This window comes from Anomaloglossus baeobatrachus, chromosome 5, assembly GCF_048569485.1.
Source record: "Anomaloglossus baeobatrachus isolate aAnoBae1 chromosome 5, aAnoBae1.hap1, whole genome shotgun sequence".
NCBI classification, from domain to species: Eukaryota; Metazoa; Chordata; class Amphibia; order Anura; family Aromobatidae; genus Anomaloglossus; species Anomaloglossus baeobatrachus.
This window is the reverse complement of record NC_134357.1, coordinates 379,741,442-379,769,000: the sequence shown is the minus strand read 5'-3', so window position 1 is coordinate 379,769,000 and position 27,559 is coordinate 379,741,442.

The following is a 27,559-nucleotide window of genomic DNA, read 5'->3' as shown; positions in this document are numbered from 1 at the left end:
AAATAAAAAACACAAACACATTCCCTCATTACCAATTTATTAACCCCAACAAACCCTCCATGTCCGGCGTACTCCACGGACCTCCAGCGTCGCATCCAGCTCTGCTGCATGGAGGTGACAGGAGCAGCAGAAGACACCGCCGCTCCGGTCACCTCCACGCAGCTAATGAGATGAGTAGCGCGATCAGCTGCTGTCAGTCAGGTAACTCGCGGCCAACGCTGGATCCAGTGACAGCGGGTAACCTCAGTGACAGCAGCTGATCGCGCTACTCATCTCATTAGCTGCGTGGAGGTGACCGGAGCGGCGGTGTCTTCTGCTGCTCGTGTCACCTCCATGCAGCAGAGCTGGATGCGACGCTGGAGGTCCGTGGAGTACGCCGGACATGGAGGGTTTGTCGGGGTTAATAAATTGGTAATGAGGGAATGTGTTTGTGTTTTTTATTTCTAATAAAGGATTTTTTCGGGTGTGTGTGTGTTTTTTTACTGTCACTTACAGATTAATCATGGAAGGTATCTCGGGGAGACGCCTGACATGATTAATCTAGGACTTATTGTCAGCTATGGGCTGCCAATAAATCCTTATTACCCCGATTTGCCAACGCACCAGGGTAAATCGGGAAGAGCCGGGTACAGCCCCAGAACTGTCGCATATAATGTATGCGGCAATTCTGGGCGGCTGCTGACTGATATTGTTAGGGTGGGGGGCTCCCCATAACGTGGAGCTCCCCATCCTGAGAATACCAGCCTTCAGCCGTATGGCTTTATCTGGCTGGTATTAAAATGGGGGGGACCGCACGCCGTTTTTTTTAATTATTTATTTATTTATTTCACTGCACAGTATAGACACGCCCACCGGCTGCTGTGATTGGGTGCAGTGAGACAGCTGTCACTCAGCGTGGTGGGCGTGTGTGACTGCAACCAATCACAGGCGCCGGTGGGCGGGTAAAGCAGGGAATACGAGATTGATTAATGGGCGGCCGGCTTTTTCAAAATAGTAAAAGCCACCGGAGTTATTATAACAGCCGTGCAGCGCGTGCCGGAGATCGGGGAACGGTAAGTATGAGAGAGGGGGGGGAACTGACCGACAGACAGCTAGAGGGACAGATAAGACAGAGAGACCGACCGACGGACTGAGGGAGAGAACGAAACAGAAAAAGAAAAAAGACCGACATCACATGAAAAAAGCACAAAACGTACAGGGAGCAAACAGAGATGCGTCCGTGTCACTCGGACGTGCGCACAGACCCATTGACTTTCATTGGGTCCGTGCTGCGTTTTGCGTGCAGAAAACGGACATGCTGGCGTGAGACACGGACCAAAAAACGCATCACGGAGACGGACTCACGGACATAACCAAAAACGCAATTGTAACAGCTGAGATATAGTAACATTGGTGCACGTTTGGCCGTGTCTCCAGTATACACGGAAACGGACCAAACACGCACGTGTTTCACGAATGTGTGTTTCAGGCCTTAGGAGGAGGTTCTGAGAGTGAGGGGCAGTACTTGGTCCATGGTGCTTCTGAAGTGTGTCATTGTAGTAATTTACAGCCAGATCAGGATGGGAAAGAGATTAGATAGGGGATAGTGATGAGTGTAGACAGACTATGTGTATGAGTGTCAATGCCCTATAGATTTCTGAATGTATGATAGGTTTGAGTGTGCTGCGGTGGGTGAGAGTTTGTGAGTGTGAAGGAGAGAATGCTGTGGTCAAAGAGGGGAAGAGGTGAGTTATCCAATTGGTAGACTGAGCAGAAGCGGACAAAGATTAAGTCAAGCGTTTTACCGTCTTCATGTGTCTGAGGATGAGAGCTATGAGAGGCCAAGAGAGGTGGTTAGAGATAGAAGCTGAGATGCAGATGGGGAGGTGGGGATGTTCATGGGGATATTGAAGTCTCCCAGGATAAGGGTTGGTAGTTCAGAGGACATGAAGTGCATCTGCCAGGCAGAAAAATGGACAAGGAACTGTGTAGGTGAGCCTGGAGGATGGTATACAACCACTACTCTGAGGGAGAGGGGTGGAAGAGTCTGATGGTGAGGACCTCGAAAGAAGGGAATGAGAGTGATGGAGCTAGGGGGATGACCTGGAAGGTGCATTGTGGGGACAGGAGTAAGCTGACTCCACCACCATGTCTGTTCTCAGGTCTCAGGGAATGGCAAAAGTGTAAGCCAGCATGAGAAATGGTAGCAGGGGAAGCAGTATCTGAATCCAGGTTTTAGTGAGGGCAAGCAGATTAAGAAAGTTATCAAGAAAGAAGTTGTGGATGTAAGAAAGCTTGTTGCATACAGACCATGTATTCCAGAGTGCACAATTAAAAGAGGGAGATGAAGGTGTATAACGAATGTTATAAGGTTAGCAGGGTTTCTATGACAGGAGGAGGAGGGGGTAAAGTTGCCACAGGATGAACTGAGATTAGGAGAGATATCACCTGAAAGAAGCAGCAGTAAGAGGAGAAAAGGCCCATTCTATTTGCGTTTGTGACATGGTTTATGATGCAAAACCCTAGAGCATGGTGGACTGAGATTATTCAGGAATGTGAAAAGAGCATGGCAGCTGTATATAGAAGATGGAAGAAGAGAGAGGCTGATGTAGATGAGCAGTGATGGAGGGGGGACGGGGAGGCAAAAGTGGATGACAAAAACACCTAGGAAAACTGACATAGAAATAAAGTTCATAGTCAGAAAAGTGTGTGTGAAAGAGTAGGCTGCAATTGTTTAAAATAAAGGTGCACAGCAATTATATTATATGATAATACAGGGGTGCTGCCACATGCAGTATTAGCAAGTAGTTAATATAGGAGAAAAAGATACTGCATAAACCGGGAAGCACACCCAACATGTATATTAATAAATAGGATTTTTATTGAATTGCAAAAAAATGTAAAACACATTTAAAACCATAAAACCCACACCAGGGTATCTCCAGAAATCACAATGATCTGCAAAATACATACTACGATTAGACAATTGTGAAGTAACAAGTCACAGTATCCCAATAAATATATGTGACAACGTTGGAGTATGGGTCACCATCTCATATATTATACCAGGCAATTAGATTGGTTCTCTGACAATAATAATCAAAGTACATCTCAACCGTGAGAAAGAGAGCTAAACAGTTAGAGTTGCCCTAGCCAAGGTGTATACTGACCATTGGTGAACCCATCTAATTGCAACAACTCCAAAAGGTGGAGACCCTGGGATACGCCCCACGCGTATCGCCAATAGGCTTCATCAGGGACAAAGTGGTGCAAAATTCAATGTCAAACCATCTTATATAGCATGTATACCTAATTTAATGTGACCATTATCACCTGTGTGCTCTGGTCCGGACCAGCTGGGGCCAGTAGTGCTCCACGTGTGCATAGCGCCGGCCATGGTTTTTACAGCCCATGGTCAGCGCTACACAGGTATCCGTCAGTCAGGAAGAAGTTCCGGCAGAAACAGAAAGTGTCATGAACAGTGCATGCACCGCATAGTCTGCCCTGAAGTAAACGCTAATGGTTGTCATAGAGACAGAGGTTGGCGTAGGAAAGGGAAGTTGTAAATCGCGCTTGCGCGGTATAGTAAAGAGTCACAGCGTCAGTAGATACTATGGCAACGTAGCCATGTACAGAGAGGACCAGACCATAGGTTTGTGCAGGCGCATGGGAGGATTGCATAGCAGTGGGAGGGATCACAGTTTCAGCCCTGTATATATGTAAGCTGACACGGAAAAAATGTTGTCATTGCATTTATATCTTCAGAAGAAAAGTAATACTATATATATATATATATATATATATAAATATATATATATATATATATATATATATAAACCATGTTCTATAAAAGTGCCACTTTGTGTGATATTCAAGCACTTAGTCATAGATGAGTGAGCCCCATGACATCCTAAGGACTAACTCAAATCAATCATATATTGCAAAAAGGTTAGTAAAGTATTTTTGATAATCACATTAAACTATAAATAAGGTATAATATTACAATTAATACTTTATTTTGCATTATAGTTGAGCTAATATTCAAAATTTAACACACAGTATATTATATGGTATAATTAGATAGTCCATTTTTCCCCTACAGTAGAAGCATCCAGCATGTATTTCCTGCATTAGGTCTCTCTTCTTGCCATGTATCCTATCCAAGAAGATGTCTATAAATTCCGTTGGCATAAAGCAGAGTCCACTCTCTGGACAGAGAAATCGATTTTTCTATAAGAAGTATATTTCTTCAATTCGAATTCTTGAATCCAAACAATCATTTCCCGTTGTATCTAGATAGCGTGAATAGTTCCGGTTTATGCATACATTATTCAGCCCACTGAAAGAGTAGGCTACTTGACTCCTGCCCTGACTAACTGCCATTAAAATAACTACCAGCAACTTTGCAACAAGGCCATTTTTCAAAAAAGAACAAGTCCATACACCCCACACACATGCACCCCTTAAGGCCGCTTTACACGCTGCGATATCGTAACCGATATCGCTAGCGTGGGTACCCGCCCCCATCGGTTGTGCGACATGGGCAAATCGCTGCCCGTGGTGCACAACATCGCCCAGACCCGTCACACTACTTACCTGCCCTGCGACATCGCTATGACCGGCGAACCGCCTCATTTCTAAGGGGGCGATTCGTTCAGCGTCACAGCGACATCACAGCTGCGTCACTGAACCGTCGCCCAATAGAAGCAGAGGGGCGGAGATGAACGGGACGAACATCCTGCCCACCTTCTTCCTTCCGCATTGCGGGCTGGAGGCAGGTAAGGAGAGGTTCCTCGTTCCTGCGGTGTCACACATACCGATGTGTGCTGCCGCAGGAACGAGGAACAACATCGTTACTGCTGCAGCAAAGATATTCGAGAATGGACCTCCATGTCACCGATGAGCGATTTTGCACGTTTTTGCAACGATGCAAAATCGCTCAAAGGTGTTCACACGCAACGGCATCGCTAAAGCGACCGGATGTGTGTCACAAATTCCGTGACCCCAACGAGATCGCTTGAGCGATGTCGCAGCGTGTAAAGCGGCCTTTATGGCTGACTAGAGGAGCATGTAAGGGGAATTGTGAGAACTCAGCTTGTTTAGGAAATTAACAACTGGTGGGAATGAATAACTAATCAAGCACAATAATAATAACTAATCACAGCAGGGAATGAATAACTAATCGAAGAAAACAGTACATAGCTAATGTGGAACCCAGGGGGCAGGGGGTTAACCTTTTACTTGTTGAGTCCGTGGATGTCACGGGTGGCGTAGTCGGCTTCGCCCACAATAAATGGGGGATAGGTGGTTGGTATAGTTGATGTTTGTCATGACGCCACTTGTGGTATGTGGCCAAGGATTAGCCACCACTGCTGTCGCTTTCCTCCGAGGCGGATGGCAATAATAGCAGGGATGGTGTCGCTACCCACAGGTGGAGTGGGCCCCGGGGAGGATGATGAGGGGAGTAGTAGTGGTGGCGGCAGCTGTTGGCGCTGAAGTGCGGGGCGTCGGCGCCAATAATAAGAGTCTGACTCGGATGCTGGGGTTCCAGATGTCTTTACTCACAGGTCTTTAAAGTAGCCTGGTCGCTGCCTCAGTAGCATTGGTCACCGCTGTGATAGGCCTCGTCGACCTCGGATAAGTTGGAAGAAGCCACCGGTGTTTGGAAAGTGTCCTTTGTAAGAGTTGCCCCTCCAATAGTGAGGAACCTGGGCTGAGTGTTACGCTCCAAACCTAGGCCCCATGAAAGAAAAAGATGAAGAGAAGATGGTGGTGTGTTGCCAGAACTGATGTCCCAGTAAGACTGACTGAAGATTGTGTGAGTTGCTCCTACGTCTACCCCAAGTGGAACCCGCCCCCCAGGTGGTTGTCCTAGTAACCGGTAAGTCCCACGCTTCGTGATGGCCAACCCCCCTGCCTACCCTAGTCCAGCTCCCCAGTGAGAAGGCTCCAAAAACTGTATGTAAAATGTAAATGTGGAAAACCGGTGATTAACCCCCTCCTTATCCAAGGTGAATATCGCACCTTAAATAAGGTGCAATACTCTGTGGCGACTGGAGACTCAGGGCCGCTACATTCCCCCACAGCAAATAGCAGCACTCCCGGGTTGTAATCAAGCAAAGTTAGTGCACCCAGCAATTTATGTGTGCAATAAACAAATAACATTCTTCCCGTTATGGGAGGCACCATCAATAAACAGTTTCAAACATTTTCAACAATTACCGGTCAGCAGTATCATCATGCAATAAATTATCAACATTTGCACATGAAAAACAATCATTTTTTCTTGACTGCTGGTGGTGCCAGAGGGCTGGTCACTGCCCCCTGGCTCTGGGCACTCAAGGGACATCCACGGGCAAAGTGTCCAACTTTGTCGCAGCGCCAGCAGATCGGCTGCCCATCAGCATCATAACGATCAGGAAATTGTGGCAGCGGGACTCTCCCGCATCGCTGCCAGGGGAGGTCATCAGCACTGGAAGCCAATTCAATGGACACAGTTGCTGAGTCACTTGCTTTGATTGCACCGCTTTGGTCAGAATAGCCATAACTTTGATCAATTCCAGGATCTGGAGCCGCATTCAAAACAAGCTGTACAGTCTTTCTTTGAAGTCACTCAGATATGCGATTCTCTTCAGTGGACATGTCCTTGCAGGCACAGGGTGTCCTGCTAGTTGCTGGCAGTGGGGCTCTCTTTCGCACTCTTTGCAGGTACCGCCCACGATGGCCCGCCCCTTCTTTTCCCGCGCGGAATGACTAATGACGACTGTCCTTTCAATAAATTCAGTTTTAACACAGTCTAATAAGACGCACAGTACCCGGGTTTTGGCCGGGCACGTTATCCTGTTCATGACACCAAGTTGTGGAACCCATGGTGCAGGGGGTTAACCTTTTACTCGTCACTGGGTAATGTCGAGTCCGGGGATGTCACGGGTGGCCTGCCTGGCTTCATGCCCCGAAGTGCCCACAATAAATGGGGGGATAGGTGGTTGGGATAGATGATGTTTGTCATGATACCACCTGTGGTACGCGGCCAGGGATTAGATGGTGGTGTCGTGTTACCAGAACTGATGTCCCGGGAAGACTGACTGAAGATTGTGTGAGTTGCTCCTACTTCTACTCCAAGTGTAACCCGCCCCCCCAGGTGGTTGCCCTAGTGACCGGGAAGTCCCATGCTTCGTGATGGCCAACCCCCCTGCCTACCCTAGTCCAGCTCCCCAGTGAGAAGGCTCCTAAAACTGTATGTAAAATATAAATGAGGAACACCGCTGATTAACCCCCTCCTTACCCGAGGCGAATATCGCACCTTAAATAAGGTGCAATACTTTGTGGCGACTGGAGCCTCAGTGGTGCCACACCAACACCAGGCATCACTCCAGTCTACACAAAATCACACCTTCAACCATCAGATAATGTTTACAATGAGGGAAATACATAATCATAGATCGGTGACTATTGAATAGAATGTAACTGATGACATAGCAAAAGTTACAGCAAGCAGGGTTATATACCAGGAAAAGATTTCAGGATGAGAATGCAGCAGACATAGTAGGTTACAGCAACCATACTTATATACCTGTGTGAAGAGAAAGAAGATGGATGTCAGTCAACTGCCATTGTTTAAATTCCTTGCGGCGACGCCCGCGCATGCCTTCTTCACCCGTGGGCCAGAGTAGTGGGCTCTCATGCCTACACTATACACGTGACCGCTGAGGAACTCTTAGCGTTATTTATTAAGGGAGAAACATATCTGGACGATGACCCCCTGATATCCATGACAAGGAGTAACCTGTTTGGACTTCATTTGTAAGTATTTTGTACATTAGCTGTGCAAATAGCGAGGAAGAGTATAGAGTTTTGTAGAAGGATCAGCCATCGATGAGCATGGGCGTCACTTTGTTAATGCTAGAGTACCAACGTCCGCGGTCAGGCAAGGTACAGCCTGCTTTATAGGTCCTTATCAGGGTCAATTAGACTGTGTGACACCTGCCGACCATATTTCCTTACACAATATAAACCCATCCCTGTGCCACTACATATGCCCTGATACTTACAGGATTCTAGTGATCCTGTCTGGATGTAATATTTATATCCCAATTTTTTATCTTTTTGCATTCCACATTCCACTGGGATAAAGAATTTTTAATTAATAATAAAGATAAATATTTTTAAGGGGATTTAAACTTTGTTTTGTTTACTTACCCTTATACTATTACTAAAATCACCTTCTCTAGGAGTACCCCTAGTAAGGTAGTCTTCAAGCTGACCTCGCCACCGAAACATGGACCTCGCTACACAAGTAGAGATGACATTTGTACTGAGTAGAGTTGCTGTGGTTGGAACAAGGCCTGGACGGCATGTGAGGCAGATGCGCCGCAGAAGAGTTCCCACTTAAAATCCACCTTCCATCCTGAGCTGCCAGATATAATTCACTGTGCATTGGCACCTGTAGCGTGGCTGTCAGCCAGGCATAGTGAGGGACTATCCAGAGAGCCAGCATGTGCCATGACCCACGGGAGGAAAGGAAAGAGGGAGTCCAAATGGCACCAGCGCTCAGCACTGCTGGCCAGAGCAGAGCTTCGAGTGCTACAGTGCACCTTGGCAGATTCACGTGTCTTCCCCCTTAGCACTCCCCTCTCTTGGACCCTATCAATGGAGAAAGAGATGAGCAGGAGAAGACACCTCATACCCAGGCACAGTGAGTAAACATGGCTGAGTCATGCCTCTCAAGAGTTGAAGGATGCTTCTCAGCAGTGCTCTGGAGGCGAATCTGTAACATACGTCACTCCCAGGTCGTAGGTGCAGGAGACACTATTAGGCCCAGACGTAGGTGCCAAGTGGTGGTGTGTCTTTTCTGCTGTATTGTGCAGTTTGGGCTGTCACGGTGCTCCTACCTGGTGGCTGTCACTCCAAACCCGTTCATAGGGTACATCTATATGAGGTAGGTAGGTAGGAATAAAGCAGTCCACACCTTGGTATGAACAGTTCAAACAGTTTACTGGATAATACAATGATTTTTTTTTACCTCTTTTCAGCATTTATCCGTGAAACTGGATTTCAATAAAAGTTTTGGTTGGTTGACAACTGGACTGTTACTCTGCTATTGGAAATCTATAATTGCAGTTTGACCTAACTGCGATGGGCTCTGAAAAGACTCTCTGGAGTGGTACATGACATTAGCCGCCCTTGTAACCCTGCTCATCCCCTAAAGCTCAGCTTTTCTCAACTGCTTTCTCTCTGGTTACCATAGTGAACAGGCTATGGAGGATATTTATCAGACTTTCTCTAATACAGTCCCTTGCCAACACTTATAACAGTACCTACTGGTCTCTAGTGGTATTACAGAACAACAGCTTACATTTAATTTGACAGAATGACACCAGGCAATACATCAAATCATAAATTATTCTACGGTTTTCTAAGAATGCGGAAACGTTTGTATTGGTCCCTTCTAGGTCCTCTTTGAAGAAGAACCAAGCCACCCCTGGCTTGCTTAAGAGGTCCAGGCTAAATAGAAAATGAGGCGTTCTTCAGTAATCACCCAGAGGTGTGCTGATGTACACCTGAAAAGCCTTTGTCCTATCGTAGTGCAGCTTTAGGATATTCCTGTTGCTGATGTTCTAGAACTTCACTTGAGTTCACAAGGCTACGCTTCATGCTGCATGTAGCTCCCATGTATGCTAAGTGCCACAGACTCATACCCAGTTCCCTGACTAGGCTCTGACTAAAGTGTATTTTTATTCTTACTAATACTAGTATTTTATGGCAAAGATTAGTCTAGTAGACTCTCATATCTTTGAGCTCTTAAGAACACTAGAAGCATGGGGTCATGGTTATCGCAACCACTTAATCTATTGAACCAATATACCTTCAGAAGGGTGTGATGATACAGTTATCATCTCAAGTGCATCAAGGCCTATAATTACTCTAAACACTTTATCACCTTGATATCTTCTAGTGTATATCCCTGCCTGCTTGTGACCTAGTGAGTAGGTAAGTATCTTTCCTATGATTCTTGCTACACAGTGACATTAAACCATTACACATTGATCCTCAGAGGCAGGAATTTTCTGTGGCAGTAGCTCTCTGGGACCCTTGAGACATCCAGCAATGGGCTCATGGTCTCTTCTTCTTTCGGACCTGCAAAGTCTATCTATTCTACAAAACTCATAGTTAGCAAAGAGTCCATATTGTAAGAGCAATGAGTCTTTTGGAAAAGTGTAATAGATTTTGACAACCATCACATTGCGACTCCCAAATGGCAAAAGATGTCTATACAATCGGCACAAGTACTTTAACTGGGGTTAAAGTGTAAAATCAGAAAGACCGTGAACAGGGTGCTTTCCAGTGAAAAACAGGATCACAGGGAGCTCAAGTATCAGTATGAGTTGTTTCCCTGGACACACACTTCAAGCGTCACATAACTGTAGGTTGAGGTACTTATTGTTAAAGAGATGACTCTAGACTTTGGGTCTAGACTTTGAAGGAAGAGGAACTCCCTTCCGCTCTTGGGACAACTCATAACAGTGCAGATAAGAGGAAAGTCATCCCGTGTTCTCCTTTTGAGACCTTTGCAGTGTGTCCTTAGAATCTTCAACCAGAACTGGACTTCTTCTAATCATAGAGTCGTTACGTGAAGCAATCTGGTCCTCTGGAGAGACAGTTTCCTTAATTATAGGTACCAAAGGTGCAATAGATTTCTGCCGAGCCAGAACAGTGCTTGTCGGTATAGGTATCTTTACCAGGATCTGCGGCAACAATGACAATTGAAGCGAGTCAGGTAAAGAAGAAGTTTCAAAAGGAGAGCCCCTTGAAGAAGAGGATGGCCCAGTTGGCACACTTTCTCTGGATAGTTTCTGAGAAATAGGCTCTTGCAGGCCCCTTTTTAGCCGGTTACAGTGGATTTTTTTTTGGGTACCTTGGTCCTCTCGATAAATTAAATAGATTTCAGGAGAGAGACTATCCATAACTATATATGGCTCACGCTCCCATCTGCTATCAAGCTTACTAGTAGGGTGGTTGTTCTTTAGCCACACTTGATCCTTTGATTGTAAAGGCTCGGCACTGGCATGAAGGTCAAAGATTTGACCTGTCTTTTTTGAGCCTTTTCAAGTCTAGAATCTACAATTTCTCTGGCATCTTCCAAGCATCTCTGGTGCTCTTTGACCCAATCAGATTGAGAAAGGAGAGGCTCTAAGTCAGGTCCGGAAGTATCCAGAGCAATGTCAGCATGCCTCCCAAACATCAAATAGTAAGGTGTTTATCCAGTGGAGCAGTGCATGGTATTATTGTTGAGATACACTGGCTCTGGGAGAAGACTTGGCCAGTCAGTTCGCTTGTTTGGAGGAACCGCCTTGAGCATGCTGATTAGGGTTTGGTTCCTCTTCTCACACAGATCATGTCCCTGTGGATGATATGCCGTGGTTCCCAGCTTTTTGTGATTGTATAGTGCACACAGGTCCTGAAACAACTGAGACTCGAAGGCCACCCCTGATAGGTGAGAATCTTTCTAGGGCTCCCATACGGTAAGATGAAACTTTTCCACAAGGAGGCTGTGGCGGTTCAGGCAGTAAGTTATCTAACAGGGATGGCCACCACGAACTTCATGTACTGGTCAATGACCATCATAGCATATGTATACCAGAGCGGCTGGGCTCTAGTTTGACATGGTCAATGGCTACAAGCTCCAAGGGGCTCTTGCACACGATAGAGTGAAGAGGAGCACGCTGATTGTGTTTTTCACCTCTGTCCACAGGACAGGAGGGACACTCTTGACACCAAGTCTCGATGTCAGCTGTCATGTTGATCTAATAAAACCATCGTCTGATGGTGGCCTCTGTTTTTTGGATCCCAAAATGACCAGACTAGTTGTGATACATGTCTAGTACCATTTTAGGGTCCCTTCTGGGAACCACTTGGAAGATTCTCTCATAAGTGACTGGATCCAAGGTTCTTTGATACAATAGGCCCTGCTGTAGAAATTGCAGCTTTCTCTGTCGCCAGAGGCATCCCAGCTCCGCAACAGCTCTCTTCCTCCAGATTCTTTCTGGCACCCGTCCAAGGGAAAAGTAATTCAGAAGTTCTAAAATGAGTTTGCTCTCAGCCTGAAGATTCTACCAGAGCTCTTTTTCAGTGGGAGACAAGTTTTCACTTTGCTTGGAAGCATCCATAGTCCTAGGAATCTGGTGACTGATCTGTAGGACATTTTGCTGGGTGAATCAGGTATAAGAAGCGGGCATCTACAGATCCTCCCACTGATCATCGAGGGATTTGAGTTCCGTCCGAGCAAGCATCTTGGACAAGGCATCAGCATTATCATTGGCATTGCCTGACTGGTATCTAATAATAAAGCTGAAATTGGCCAAACGGGAGGTTTATCTCTGCTCCAGAGCACCCAGACAGGCAGAATTTAGATGTGTCAACCAGTTGTTGTCCGTGTATATGGTAAAGGGCGAGGCAAAAAGATAGTCCTTCGATTTCTCAGTTACTGCCCAGACCAGAGCCAGGAACTGTTGTGATCATTTTGCTCAGGTTCTTTTAGGGAGCGACTGGTATAGGCAATAACCCCTTCATTTCCAGCCTGCATCTGGGAAAGCACTGTTCCTAAGCCATTTTTGCTGGAATCCATATATAGGTTAAAAGGTAAATTGTTATCCGGATACCCCAGGACTGGGGGCTCAGTCATCTTCTCTCTCAGTAGCTGGAATGTGGCTTCTCTGTCAGCAGACCAATCCACTGGTAATCTGGCCTTCTTGCAGTCTTTAGGCTGCCCCTTTAAGAGTTCTTGGAGGGGACCCGCTATTTAGGCAAATTTTGGGATGACGCTTCAATAGTAACTGGAAAATTCCAAGATACTCTTCACATCCTTGACTGTGGTAGAAGCAGGCCAGTCTCTCAATGCAGCTAGTTTGTCTGGGTTGAGCTGGACTCCAGCAGCACTCACCATATGGCCCAAATATTTCACTTAGGGCATCAGGAGGAAACACTTGGAAGGTTTTATCTTCAACCCATATTGGGCCAGGGTCTGGAACACTTCCGCCAATTGTTGCAAATGTTCCTCATACATAATGGAGTACACTATTGCATCATCAAGGTATAGTAGAACTGTTTCAAAATTTCGATATCCAAGACACCTTTCCATCGGTCTCTGAAACGTCCCTGGAGCATTACACAGCATGAATGGCATATAGGTGAATTCGAAGAGGCCCATTGGTGCTGTGAAGGCAGTTTTCTCTTTGTCTTCAGGCGCCATAGGTAGAGATGAGCAAGTACCGTAATATTCGTAATCGCTATACTCGTAATGAGTACTTTGTAATACTCATGTATTCGTTAAGAATAGCGAGTACAATGCAAGTCAATGGGAAATATGAGTAATTTTCTGCTGGACTCAACAGAGAGATCTGCAAGCCTGAGGAAAAGGCTGAAATGGATGGGAAAGTGATGAAAGTGAATGGGGAGAGCCTGGAGAATATGCCTGCATGCATTTTTGACTCACATATGGTTTTTGGGAATAAAAATGTCAAAGTATTACGCTATTTATTCTCTCTCTCTCCCCTTCATACTCATCGATCATGGCGTGGTGCGGCTGTCACACTGCTCCCGCTGCCTCTCATTCTTCTTCCCTACCTGCTCATTCACCTCACTACATATTCACTGCTTATCCCTGTGATTGGTTGCAGTCAGACCCGCCCCCAAGCTGAGTGACAGCTGTCTGAGTGGAACCAATCACAGCCGCCGGTGGGCGGGTCTATAGCGTACAGTAAAATAAATAAATAATTTACAAAACTGGTGTGCGGTCCCCTCCAATTTTGATACCCAGCCAAGATAAAGCCTCACAGCTGAGGGTTGGTATTCTCAGGCTAGGGAAACCCCCATTTTTGGGAACCCCCCAGCCTAAAAATATCAGCCAGTAGCCGCCTGGAATTGTCGCATCCATTAGATGTGACAGTTCCAGGACTTTACCTAGCTCAACCCGAATGCCCTTGTGCGGTGGCAATCTGGGTAATAAGGAGTTAATGGCATCCCATAGCAGCCACTAAGTCCTAGATTAATCATGGCAGGCGTCTCTGAGACACCTCTCATCATTAATTTGTAAGTTAAGTAAATAAACACAAACAGCAAAAAATCCTTTATTTGGAATAAAATACAAAAATGAGCCCTATTTAACCACTGTATTAACCCGCCATACACACCTGCAGGTCCGGCATAATCCACATGAGATCCCAGCCAGCACTGCTACATCTGACACTCACAGCGAGCGCCATAGAACAGGACCGCCCACTGTGAGGTTTAGGCCACAAAGGAAGTGAGCCATGCAATCTGCTGGCATGTCACTCAGAATAAATCCCGAGGAACTTGTGACGTCACTGCTACGACACACGCGGTACTGCTGTGTGCTCTGCCAGGAGGAGCTGTCGAGACACACCCATCTCACAGCAGATGGCAGGCTGTGATCACCGCTCGCCGCAGCATGTACTGACCTCGGTCCTCGGCAGCTCCTCCTGTTGGAGCTGTGTGCTCTGCCAGGAGGAACTGCCGAGACACACCCGGCTCACAGCAGATGGCAGGCTGTGATCATGAATGGCATTGTCAGTGTTGAAGTGTTGGCGGGGAGCGGGACAGGCCTCGCACTTTAACACTAACAATGCCGTCCAAGGAGTCTGGGGCAGCCCACACCTCCATGCCGGCACTGTCACTGTTAAAGTACTGTCAGGGTGCGGGACACTTTAGACCAGAGTGCTTAAGGTCACCAGAGGTCATACCGTGGGAACCCGGATTTGACCACCGATGAACTGAGTGACGTCACTGCTGCCAGCCAGGTCCTTCATTGTCATTGTTTCCCAAAGCCTGGAGAGATTAGACATGTTTGCGGTCTCTCCAGGCTCGGATGTAGCAGAGCCAGAACCGTCGTGGGACCTCATGTGGATTACCTCGGACTTGGTGGTGAAAGAGGGTAGTTTTGTATTTTATTCCAAATAAAGTATTTTTTAGATGTTTGCATTCATTTACTTTCACTTACAGATTAAAGATGAGAGGTGTCTCATAGATGCCTGCCATTATTAATCTAGGACTTAATGGCTGCTATGGGCTGCCATTAACTCACTCATTATTCCGATTGCCACTGAACCAGGGCATTTGGGATGAGCCGGGTAAAGTCCCGGGACTGTCACATCTAGAGGATACGGCAATTTCGGGCGTCTGCTGGCTGATATTTTTAGACTGGGGGTCTCCCAAAAACGTGGGTCTCCCCAGCCTGAGAATACCAAACCTCAGCTGTGAGGCTTTATCTTGGATGGGTATCAAAATTGAGGGAACCTCACACAGTTTTTTTTTTAATTATTTATTTATTTATTTTACTGTATGACATAGACCTGCCCTCTGGCAGCTGTAATTAGTTACAGTCAGAGAGCTGTCACTCAGCATACGGAAGGTCTGACTGCAACCAATCACGGCCACCGGTGTAGAGGGGAAGCAGTGAATATGTAATGAGGCTAATGAGCGGGTAGGGAAGAAGAATAAGAGGCAGCGAGAGCAGTGTGACAGCTGTGCCTATGATCCGTGAGTATGAAGCGCTTGGAGACGCTGGCAATGTAATGTCCACAAAATGGCGGTGAACAGCCAATCATAGTAATGCTACAGCCAAGATGGCTGCAGCATTACTGGGATTGGTTAAGAAGCCCAGCATGTTTAGTGGCGCCAAACATGCTGGGCAGGACATCCGAATATAGTGAGGCGAATACACCATTACTCGCAATATGACGAATAGCCTGAATACCATACTATTCTTCAAATTGCGAATAGTAACAAATACATTCGCTCATGACAAGCCATAGGGATTTGCCAGTAGCCACTAGTCTAGTCTAAAGTGGAGAAGTAGGCAGCGCACCCTAACACTGCAAGAGACTCCTCTATCTCAGGCAATGGATAGTCATCATTGAGTGATATTGTTGATTTTGTGATAGTCCACGCAGAATAGTATGGTTCCATATTTCTTCTTCACGAGGACAAGGGGGGTGGCCCATGGACTGTAGCTATCCCTGATCACATTCACTGTCTTCATGTCCTGGACCATTTTTTTTCACCCGCTGGAACATAGCATGGGGCACTGGGCTGCAACATTTCTTGATGGGGAGATGATCGCTCATTGGAATGGTATGCTGGACTACACTAGTTTGACCATAGCCCATGGGGTGTTGGCTGAAGGCTTCTGAGTGCTTTTTGACTACCTCTAGTACTCCTTCGATCTGTTCATCTGGAGTGGTATCGTTGCCAACATTCAATGTGGACCACAAGAGCGGTGAGACAGAATTTCCGCCACATTCTCTGCTGAGGTCGCTTGGTGTGATGCCATAGGAGAGGTTTCCAGGAGATCTTCTTGGTGGATGTTATAAAGACTAGTAACAGCATAATATTTCTTCAAGTCAACTGGTTGGTCCCCTAGTTTGATCAAACGAATGTGTACTTTTCCTCTGGACACTGTAACTAGGCTTCTTGTGGCTAGGACAGGTAGTTCACCCCTCATCACAAGAGGCTCAACAAGGGCCAGTTAGTCTTGTCCCTCCACTCCCATGCAGGCTCTGCACCACACCAGAGTCTGTGTTCCAGGTTGTAAATAATCGGACTGGTTGGGCATCCTTGATCCGGGCATGATATTTTTCCCCTTTTTTGTTGGTAATCTTCTCTTGAGCCGCCAGCACGTGCATGGTCTCATGGATAGTCTTCTGAGAGTTTTTGGGTACCTTTTGGCAAAATCTGTCGTAGGACTTCCAGCATTTCAGTATAGCAGTTTTGGAGAACATTAGTAACTAGAATCACATGAAAGTTGTCATTTTCTGGGACTTGGATTACTACTACCCTTTGCCGTGAGAGTTTGGTCTGTCCAATCTGAAGCATGGATTTCCAGTAGCTGTGTATGGCTACTGACTTTCAACTAGTAGTTGTGATGTAGAGGTAGGCTTTTGGAGGTTGTGTCAGCTGGGCTCCTTTTTGCATTTTTCAAATGCCGTATGCCAGATAGTGGTCACTTGAGACACAGTGTTAATCAATGCATGGAAACTCAGCCCACTAATGCCGACTTCAACTGTGAAGCGACTTGACTTGAAAGTGACAACTCTGTGGCAGGCTTAACGTCTCCATCTTCCTGGGTCTCAGTCGGAGGTTTCTCCTCCAGGACCTCTATGGACAATTCTTTCAATTCCATGAAAGAAGTACCCAAATGCTGGATGGGCAACATCTTTAGTTGACACTTCAGAGTCTTGTCCAACACGCCTTCTATGAATTATTCTCGAAGAGTTTGATCTTGACCCTCAGCTTCTTGAGGGTTCACCTGGATGATGGTACTCAAGGCGTCCTGCAGTGAAAAGGCAAAGACTCTGAGGGATTCTTGGTTTTTTTTCTGCTTTAAAAAAAAACGCTTCTTCAACTCTGAAGTTGACCCTTGATTCAAAATGACCTTTAGTCTCTCTAGGATCTGATCTATGGTCTAACATTCAGGCCGAGACCAGGACTTGACCTCCCAGAGTGCTGCTCCCTGTAGCTGGCCAATTAAGACCTCCATTTTCTGCTCCTCAGTGACAGGGTACAGTTTGAAGGTAGCCTGTATTCTCCCTATGAACTCTCAGAGGAAAATGCTCCCTCATAGCTGGTAAACCTGGGCACCCCATAGTAATATGGTACAGTCAGAGGCATGATACAGCTGGTTGCTGTTGCTGCAGAGGATGAACTAGCATTCATTGGGGTACTAGGTAAACTGCTCTGTGGTCGTGGCACTTTTGTCATTGATGAGTCTTCTCGCTCCATGGTGTGGCTATCTTCACTGCAAGACATTGCTCTCAATATCCTGCACCAGACTAGATGGGTCAATTTGAGCTAATTTGAAATTTTAGGAGGCATTGCTACGGGCAACAGCTGAGAAATGGGAGGATGGTCCCTTTAAGAGTTACAGCGGCAACTTCCTTTGGTAAAGTGGGTTATACCAGAGGGCAGCTAAAGGTTCAGCCAATCTCTCCCTCCCTTGGTTTCCCAGCGGTACTTGCTCGGGCATCTGTAGCACAATATTGTGAGCTGCAATACAGTAACCGCAGTGGCGCATGTAGAGGCAGATCTTTATTCTCAGGAAAAAAAGTTCCTCTAAGATTGGGTTAATTCAGCCCAAGGTGTACATAAGGCACAGAAGTAAATATCCTGTTTGTGACGCCAAAATTTTAGATCTGTAACATATGTCACACCCGAGTAGTAGGTGCACTATTAGGCCCAGATGTATGTGCTGAGTAGTGGTGTGGCTTTTCTACGGCGTTGTGCAGTTTGGGGTGTCACGGCGCCCCTATCTGGTTCCTGTCACTCCAAACCCATTTCCAAGGTACATCTACAGTTGAAACCAGACGTTTACATACACTAGTTAAAAAGACACATCTGCAGAATTTTCTCACTATCTGACATGAAATCAGAATAAATCTTTCAATTTTTAGGTCAATTAGGAACCAAAATTATTTATATTTGCCAAATGCCAGAATAATCAGTGAGAGAATGTTTAAGGCATTTTTATTACTTTCTGCAAAGTTAAACGTTTACATACATTTCATTAGTATTTGACACCATTGGCCTTAAACTGTATGACTTGGGTCAAACATTTTGGATAGACTTCCACAAGTGTCTCAAAATAGTTGGTAGGAATTTGGGCCCATTCCTCCTGACAGAACTGGTGTAATTGAGCCATAGTTATACAGTGCTGGCCAAAAGTATTGGCACCCCTGCAATTCTGTCAGAGAATAGTCAGTTTCTTCCTGAAAATGATTGCAATCACAAATTCTTTGGTATTATTATCTTCATTTATTTTGCTTGCAATGAAAAAACACAAAAGAGAATGAAACAAAAATCAAATCATTGATCATTTCACACAAAACTCCAAAAATGGGCCAGACAAAAGTATTGGCACCCTTAGCCTAAAGCGGGCTTTACATGCTATGATATTTCTAGCAATTGCTAGCGACATCATACGCAAAAGTACCTGCCCCCGTCGTGCATGCGATATCGTGTGATTGCTGCCGCAGCGAACATTATCACTACGGCAGCGTCACACGCACTTACCTGGTCGGCAGCGTCGCTGTTACTGCCGAACAATCCCTCCCTCAAGGGGGAGGTGCGTTCGGCGTCACGGCGATGTCACCGCGACATCACTAAGTGGCCAGCCAATCAAAGCGGAGGGGCGGAGATGAGCGGGACGAACATCCCGCCCACCTCCTTCCTTCCTCATTGCGGGCGGGACGCAGGTAAGGTGAGGTTCCTCGCTCTTGCGGTGTCACACACAGCGATGTGTGCTGCCGCAGGAACGAGGAACAATATCTATAAACAACCATTAACAACTTTCGGTTTTAGGACGACCTCTCCATGGTGAACGATTTTCACCACTTTGGAGGACGTTTAAGGTCGCTGGTGTTAAATGCTGCGATACCGTTAATGACGCCGGATGTGCGTCACTAACGACGTGACCCCTATGATAAAACATTAACGATATCGTAGTGTGTAAAGCCCCCTTTATACTTGGTTGCACAACCTTTAGCCAAAATAACTGCGAACAACCGCTTCCGGTAACCATCAATGAGTTTCTTACAATGCTCTGCTGGAATTTTAGACCATTCTTCTTTGGCAAACTGCTCCAGGTCCCTGAGATTTGAAGGGTGCCTTCTCCAAACTGCCATTTTGAGATCTTTTCCACAGGTGTTCTATGGGATTCAAGTCTGGACTCATTGCTGGCCACTTTAGTAGTCTCCAGTGCTTTCTCTCAAACCATTTTCTAGTGCTTTGTGAAGCGTGTTTTGGGTCATTGTCCTGCTGGAAGACCCATGACCTCTGAGGAAGGCCCAGCTTTCTCACACTGGGCCCTACATTATGCTGCAAAATTTGTTGGTAGTCTTCAGACTTCATAATACCATGCACATGGTCAAGCAGTCCAGTGCCAGAGGCAGCAAAGCAACCCCAAAACATCAGGGAACCTCCGCCATGTTTGACTGTAGGGACCGTGTTCTTTTCTTTGAATGCCTCTTTTTTTTCCCTGTAAACTCTATGTTGATGGCTTTTCCAAAAAAGCTCTACTTTTGTCTCATCTGACCAGAGAACATTCTTCCAAAACATTTTAGGCTTTCTCAGGTAAGTTTTGGCAAACTCCAACCTGGCTTTTTTATGTCTCGGGGTAAGAAGTGGGGTCTTCCTGGGTATCCTACCATACAGTCCCTTTTCATTCAGACGCCGACGGATAGTACGGGTTGACACCGTTGTACCCTCGGACTGCAGGGCAGCTTGAACTTGTTTGGATGTTAGTCGAGGTTCTTTATCCACCATCCGCACAATCTTGCGTTGAAATCTCTCGTCAAATTTTCTTTTCTTTCCACATCTAGGGAGGTTATCCACAGTGCCATGGGCTTTAAACTTCTTGATAACACTGCGCACCGTAGACACAGGAACTTTCAGGTCTTTGGAGATGGACTTGTAGCCTTGAGATTGCTCATGCTTCCTCACAATTTGGATTCTCAAGTCCTCAGACAGTTCTTTGGTCTTCTTTCTTTTCTCCATGCTCAATGTGGTACACACAAGGACACAGGACAGAGGTTGTCAACTTTAATCCATGTCAACTGGCTGCAAGTGTGATTTAGTTATTACCAACACCTGTTAGGTGCCACAGGTAAGTTACAGGTGCTGTTAATTACACAAATTAGAGAAACATCACATGATTATTCAAACAGTGCCAATACTTTTGTCCACCCCCTTTTTTATGTTTGGTGTGGAATTATATCCAATTTGACTTTATGACTGCAATCATTTTCAGGAAGAAACTGAGTATTCTCTGACAGAATTGCAGGGGTGCCAATACTTTTGGCCAGTACTGTAGGTCGCCTTGCTCGCATCTGCATTTTCAGCTTTGCCCATAAATTTTAAACATTGACTTTGTTACACATTGTAACTAGTTTGGCAGTATGCTTCGGGTCATTATCCATTTGGAAGACCTATTTCTGCTGAAGCTTTAAGTTGCTGGCTGATGTCTTGAGATGTTCCTTCAGTATTTCCTCATGATGCCATCTATTTTGTGAAGTGCACCTGTCCCTCCTTCAGCAAAACAACCCCACAACATGATGCTGCCACCCCCGTGTTTCACAGTTGGGATGGTGTTCTTAGGCTTCAAAGCTTCTTCCTTTTTCCTCCAAATGTAACGATGGTCATTATGGCCAAACTGTTACATTTTTGTTTTGTCAGACCACAGGACATGTCTCCAAAAATTAAGGTCTTTGTTCCTGTGTGCATTTGCAAACATTATTCTGGCTTTTTTTTTTGAGTAATGACTTCTTAGTGGCAGAGTGGCCTTTCAGCCCATGTTGATGCAGTACTCGTTTCAGTGTGAATAATGACACAATCTTACCAGTTTCCGTTTAACAAGAGAATATACCCCCAAAATTTGTAAAAATATCATTTATTATTTTATTGCTAAAATTTCCCACAAAAACACACTATTTGTATACAATTAGGCAAAACAATACATATCACCCTGATGTGTTGTACAGGGGTTCTAAATGAAGCCTCTCTAAATAGACAAGTTTACCATTTTAATCCCCCCATCGACATATTCAATTCTCTATTAATGGATAATCCTCTCCCTAAATATTTCAGCCTCCATAAATATAGAATATAAATATTCACATATAACCTAGAAACCTAGGAAGCAAAAATTAGAGGACACAGAAAGAAGGAAGAGAAGCCAGAAGATATGAAATGATGGGAGACAGCCCTGTATAAAAATATCTCACATATATGGGAACATGTATATACAGATATCACAGCCCAAAAGGGAGGAGATTACTCACCTGGGCTGTACATATCTGTACTAGCAATGCCCAATTAATAACACACAGATACATAAGTATATAGTTGAGAGGCCCCTCTCTAATCCCAAAGTATGTAGCAGGTTCAATTGATAGCAATTGGCTACTGATATTATTAATTTAATAGAGCTCGCTACAGTTAAATTATTAATAACAACCCCCCAATTTCCGATAACTCCTTGATGCGAAAAAAACTTTTTTCGCCAGACCAGTAATATAATAATACAGACTACATGCTTTCAGGCTAACTAATACATAGTATGGGGAGATAAGGTATGCACACCAGTGACTATGTAAGGGGAATACATGGAATAGCAGAAACTGCTGTGTGAATACTGACTTGAAAAATCCAATAGCTATATGTAAAGTGAAAATGTGAAAAATGGAATCTGCATTACTGCCATGAACATATGAATCAAGAGAAATTTAGCTACTGAATTGATCAATGCAATAGAGCCCCAACACTACGCCAAAGTATTTCTCTACGTTGGGGTCCCTAGCTTGTGTGTGTCCTCTCATGCAGTTAAAAAAACTTACCGTGTATGGGAAGCTGAGACCCAGGCTATATATGCGTATGATATGGATTGGCAATAGGTGTGTATGGGGAGGGTTCCCAAACGAAAAAATACTAACAATAAGGATAACGTTTGGAACACCATTCTAAGTCTGAACTGGGTGCAAAAACCTAAAAAAAATCACTATGGGGAGATAAGGTATGCACACCAGTGACTATGTAAGGGGAATACATGGAATAGCAGAAACTGCTGTGTGAATATTGACTTGAAAAATCCAATAGCTATATGTAAAGTGAAAATGTGAAAAATGGAATCTGCATTACTGCCATGAACATATGAATCAAGAGAAATTTAGCTACTGAATTGATCAATGCAATAGAGCCCCAACACTACGCCAAAGTATTTCTCTACGTTGGGGTCCCTAGCTTGTGTGTGTCCTCTCATGCAGTTAAAAAACTTACCGTGTATGGGAAGCTGAGACCCAGGCTATATATGCGTATGATATGGATTGGCAATAGGTGTGGTTGGGGAGGGTTCCCAAACGAAAAAATACTAACAATAAGGATAACGTTTGGAACACCATTCTAAGTCTGGGTCTCAGCTTCCCATACACGGTAAGTTTTTTAACTGCATGAGAGGACACACACAAGCTAGGGACCCCAACGTAGAGAAATACTTTGGCGTAGTGTTGGGGCTCTATTGCATTGATCAATTCAGTAGCTAAATTTCTCTTGATTCATATGTTCATGGCAGTAATGCAGATTCCATTTTTCACATTTTCACTCTTACATATAGCTATTGGATTTTTCAAGTCAGTATTCACACAGCAGTTTCTGCTATTCCATGTATTCCCCTTACATAGTCACTGGTGTGCATACCTTATCTCCCCATAGTGATGTTTTTTTAGGTTTTTGCACCCAGTTCAGACTTAGAATGGTGTTCCAAACGTTATCCTTATTGTTAGTATTTTTTCGTTTGGGAACCCTCCCCAACCACACCTATTGCCAATCCATATCATACGCATATATAGCCTGGGTCTCAGCTTCCCATACACGGTAAGTTTTTTAACTGCATGAGAGGACACACACAAGCTAGGGACCCCAACGTAGAGAAATACTTTGGCGTAGTGTTGGGGCTCTATTGCATTGATCAATTCAGTAGCTAAATTTCTCTTGATTCATATGTTCATGGCAGTAATGCAGATTCCATTTTTCACATTTTCACTTTACATATAGCTATTGGATTTTTCAAGTCAGTATTCACACAGCAGTTTCTGCTATTCCATGTATTCCCCTTACATAGTCACTGGTGTGCATACCTTATCTCCCCATAGTGATGTTTTTTTAGGTTTTTGCACCCAGTTCAGACTTAGAATGGTGTTCCAAACGTTATCCTTATTGTAACTAATACATAGTGGCCGAACAGAATAACAGCTAAATAAATACATTTGTTAACATCCACATGTAATGTCCAAATTGTTGATAGATGGATCAAACACACGTTACATGTCCTTTTTAAGGCACCCTTTCTGATAATAGAAGGAAATCTTCCGGTCTTCAGGGAGTTATTGGATTATGATGATGTGCATCCAGCTCCAATCTACCTTGGTTTGCCCATCAGTATGCTGTATTCAGTTGGCAATGCTTTTTAAATCAAGATAAGCTTCACCTCAGATAGACTTCACCTCGACGCGTTTCCCCCCTCGTACATGAAAAACAAGCGGTTCATCAGGAGGATTTAAGCAGTTAGAATCCATGGGCATGCCAATTTTCATTCATTGATTATGAATCCTAAGCGTTCCAAATTCACAGATGACCAGCAGAACCTGATATTGTGATAGCCTGGGAGGCTCAACAATCATCCCAGACAGTGGAGCAGCAAATAGCCATGTTGCCACAAGCTGGAGGATTCATAAAAGACGGCATGTGCCAGTACCAGATTCCACCAGCATCTTCACAAGGTTATTTGCTTTTGTTTTTGGGTTGAGATGAACATGTCTGACCACAGCACGTTCATCTCTGGAATACAGAACCCATCTCCTTTCTGAGCGGTATGATGGCTGGACATTCCCATCTTGTTTGTACTTGCGTATAGTTGTACAGATGAACAAGGCACCTTCAGGTACCTGGAAATTGCATCCATGGATGAAACAGACTTGTGCAAGTCCACAATTCTCTTCCTGAGATCTTGGCTGATTTCTTTTGACTTTCCCATGATGCTTCACAAAGAAGCAGTGTGTTTCAGGTCTGCAATAAAATACATCTACGTGTATGTCTCTAATTAACTCAGATGTTGCCAATAAACAGAAGCTTGGAAACACATGACATCATCATATGGTCTGTCCCATGTTGTTTAAAGGCATAGTACTCTCAGTGTATGTAAAATTTTGACTTTGCAGAAAGTAATAAAAATGCATTAAAACATTCTCTCTCTCATTATTATGGCATTTGGCAAATATAAATAATTTTGGTTCCTAATTGATCTAAAACGGGAGAGATTTATTCTGATTTCATATCAGATAGTGAGAAAAACATGCATATGTGTCTTTTTAGATGGTGTTTTCACTTCTTCTGCTTTCAACTGTCTATGAGGTAGGTAGGTAGGAATAAGGCAGACCGCACCTTGGTATGAACAGTTCAAACGGTTTACTGGATAATACAATGATGGTTTACTTCTTAAGCATTTAGCCGCAACACTGGATTTCAATACAGGTTTTGCTTGGTTGGCAACTGGACTGGTGCTCTGCTATGAGAGGTTTGACCTTACTGCGATGGGCTCTTAAAAGACTCTCTGGAGTGGTACATGACATTAGCCGCCCTTGTTAGGTTACTTTCACACATCAGTTTTTTGGCATCAGGCACAATCCGGCGTGTGCCTGATGCAATGGATCCGGTGCAGAATATGCAAAAACGGATGTGCCGGTTCCTTTTTTTTTTTTTGACGGACCCAGTATACCTGATCCATTAAAAAACGGATCTGGCGCATCCGTTTTTGCATCCGTTTCTTTGCTGGATCTGTTTTTTTACAGTACATTGGACCATGCTCAGTTTATAAAAAGAGATCTGGCGGCCGCATCTGCTTTTTGCTGCATTACGCCGGATCCGGCGTCCATAGGCTTCCATTGTAAATCACGCCGTATTGCGTCGGATCCGGCGCAATGCGTTTTTTTGTCAGAGACAAAAAACGCTACAAGAGACGTTCCATCCGGCCGCAAAAGCCGGATACAACGCAAGGCCATCAGGCACAATCCGGCGCTAATACAAATCAATGGGGATAAAACGGATCTGGCGCCAGATCGTTTCATCCATTTTTTTACGGATTATGCCTGATGAAAAAAAACTGATGTGTAAAAGTAGCCTAACTTGATCATCAGCTCCAGCTCGACTTGTCTCAAATGCCAACTGTAAATGCTCTCTGGTTACCATAGTGATCAGGTTATAGAGGATATTTATCAGACATCCTCCAATACAGTCCCTTCCCAACATTTATACCACCACCTGTATTACAGAACAACAACTTACATTTAATTTGACAGAATGACACCAGGCAATACATCAAATCATAAATTATTCTACAGACTCCTATGAATGCAGAAACTTTTGTAATAGCCCCTTCTGGGTCATTACAGGTCCTCGGTGCATATAGGGGACAATGTGGGAGCTGGTGTACCTGAACCTACCCTTAGTGATGTGCTAATGGCAGTAAACCTCCTACAATGCTACGCTAGCCACGCTAAGTGTACAAATGGGAGGCATAAAGACGGATGTGCCCTTTAGTAAATAAGAGCTGCAAGGGGTTAATGTAAGAGTGGGGGCCCTGGAGTAAAGGGTCTCGCTGCAGAAGATAAGATTTCCTCATTAACTCGGGAATTTGGTAAAGCAACTCATACTATCTAATTGCCAAAGTGGACGACTTGGAGAACCGGCCACGTAGGAGCAATTTACACCTGGTGGTGGTTTCTGATAAGGTGGAGGGGCCTTATCCTGTGGCAGTTTATTTGAAACATGGCCGCCAAAGTCCTGTGAAAAGATGTCCTCTCTCCATTCTTCACAATTGAAAGGGCACACAGGGTCCCCACCCGTCCCCTCATCTTCAAGTTACTACACTTAAGGGACAGAGACTTTATGCTGCACAGGGCCAGTGATCTCAAGGAACTGGCTATTAACGGTAGTAATGTCTCTTATCTTCCCCGATTTTTCAGCGGAGATTCTGTAGAGGAGAGCACAGTTTATAGACATTAAAAAACTTCTGAGGAGCCTACAGGTCCCATATGCAATGATGCATCCTGCTAATCTGTGGGTGGAGGCAGACGGGGCAATTCTATCACTCCCCAAAAGAGGCTTTAGTCTGGCTTGATACAAATGAGATAGTACTGCTCAGGAACAACTCCTCAACATCTTGTTACTATGCAGGACTGTGACACAAAGCTGCAGATATCCAGCAGCTACGTTACTTGTTGACCTAATGAAGGACCTTTGCTACACTACTGGCTGGACACTGTAGCATTTGAGGCACTCTCTGCTTCATGTGGACTCTGCCCGCTATTTAGCCACGTATCGCTCTACATGACAGGAATGTTGATTTTGTTATGATGTTTGTTTTATGTGTTTGTCTTTTATTTTCTGCTCACCTGGTCAGTTAATTGTAACTTTAAATAAGGAAAGGTGGATATTGCTGTATATATTATTGTACCCCTGCCACAACCCCTTGCTGAATACATGGATTGGTCATCAATATTGTATCTTGGAACGTCCAAGGGATGGGTGAGGCAAAAGGTGTGCTATGTTTACGTATCTTAGAAAATGTGCATCCAGCCTGGATATGTATCTCTAAAACATACTTGGTAAAGGAAAGGGTCCACTTGCTACATAAAAGATGGATAGCTTCTGGATATCACTCAGTGTATTCCACACGTTCTAAGGGGGTAAGCATTTTAGTGCATAGAATGGTTCAGTTTTCCTGTTAGGTCCTCAGTTGATTTGGAGGGCTGGTATGTGTGCCCCTATGGTACACTATATAATATAAATGTATTTTATGTGTGCTCTCTCTCTCTATATTTTTTTTTTATATATATATATATATATATATATATATATATATAAAATAAAACCACCTTATATGACTGAACCATTGAAACGCATATTTAAAGGGGTGGTTCACCCCATATTTTTTTTATTGTCTAGTTCGATATATTGAGAA